At 58.1% G+C, this 1,423-nt stretch overlaps 1 protein-coding gene across 1 annotated transcript in view; it reads left to right on the forward strand.

Moving 5' to 3' along the window:
- The window catches only part of LOC111960892 (laminin subunit gamma-3-like), a 258,280-nt gene that overhangs the window by 227,943 nt on the left and 28,914 nt on the right, over positions 1-1,423 (forward strand).

The following is a 1,423-nucleotide window of genomic DNA, read 5'->3' on the forward strand; positions in this document are numbered from 1 at the left end:
ACACACACACACACACACACACACACACACACACACACACACACAAGCACAGACACACATCATGAAGTGCTTCGAGAGGCTAGTCAAAGACTGTATCACCTCCTCCTTCCCCGACACACTCGACCCTCTCCAATTCGCCGATACCCCTGACAGATCCACGGACGACGCAATCGACAATGAACTGAACACTGCCCTCACCCACCTGGACAAAAGGAATACATATGTGAGGATGCTGTTCATTGACTACAGCTCGGCCTTCAATAACATAGTGCCCTCTAAGCTCACCACAAAGCTAACGGCCCTGGGACTGAACTCCTCCCTATGCAACTGGGTCCTGGACTTCCTGACGGGACACCTCCAGGGGGTGAAGATAGGCAACATTACCTCCTCGACACTGATTCTCAACACGAGGGCCCCACTAGGGTTTGTACTCAGTCCCCTCCTGTACTCCCTGTATACCCACGACTGCGTGGCCGCACACAGTTCCAACTCCATCATCAAGTTCGCTGACGACACAACAGCAGTAGGCCTGAATACCAACAAAAACAAGATGGCCTACAGGGAAGAGGTAGGCACTCTGACAGCGTGGGACCACTTCACGTTCCTTGACGTACACATTTCAGAGGAGCTGAAATGGTCAAACCACATGGACAACGTGGTGAAGAAGCCACAACAGCGACTCTTCAACCTCAGGATGCTGAAGAAATCTGGCCTGTCCCCGAGGGCCCTCACAGTGTTCTACAGGAGCACCATCAAGAGCATTCTGACGAACTGCATCACAGCCTGGTATGGCATCTCCACCGCCGCGGACCACAAGGTGCTACAGAGGGTGGTACACTCAGCCGAACGCACCATTGGGTGCACACTGTCTGCCCTCCAGGACACTTACAATACCAGGTGTCGCAGGAAGGCCTAGAATATCATCAGGGACTCCAGCCACCCAAGCCATGGCCTGTTCTCCCTGCTTCCATCACTCAGACGCAGGCAGTACAGGAGCATCATGGCAAAAAAAAGAGTAAGACTGGCCAATAGCTTCTACCCCCAGACCATCAGACTGCTGAATAACCACCTGCTCCTCCTGCCGCCCCCCTGCTGCTCCCCTCCTGCCGCCCCCCTGCTGCTCCCTCCCTTGCTTCCCTCTCCCTCCTGCCGCCCCCTTGCTGCTCCCTCCCTGCTCCCACTCTCCCTCCTGCCGCCCCCTGCTGCTCCCTCCTGCCTTCCCACTCTCCCTCCTGGCCGCCCCCCTGCTGCTTTCCCTCCCTGCTCCCACTCTCCCTCCTGCCGCCCCCTGCTGCTCCCTCCCTGCTCCCACTCTCCCTCCTGCCGCCCCCCTGCTGCTCCCTCCCTGCTCCCACTCTCCCTCCTGCTGCCCCCCTGCTGCTCCCTCCCTGCTCCCACTCTCCCTCCTGCCGCCCCTTGCTGC

This window comes from Salvelinus sp. IW2-2015, linkage group LG4q.1:29, assembly GCF_002910315.2.
Source record: "Salvelinus sp. IW2-2015 linkage group LG4q.1:29, ASM291031v2, whole genome shotgun sequence".
In the NCBI taxonomy this organism is placed as follows: domain Eukaryota; kingdom Metazoa; phylum Chordata; class Actinopteri; order Salmoniformes; family Salmonidae; genus Salvelinus; species Salvelinus sp. IW2-2015.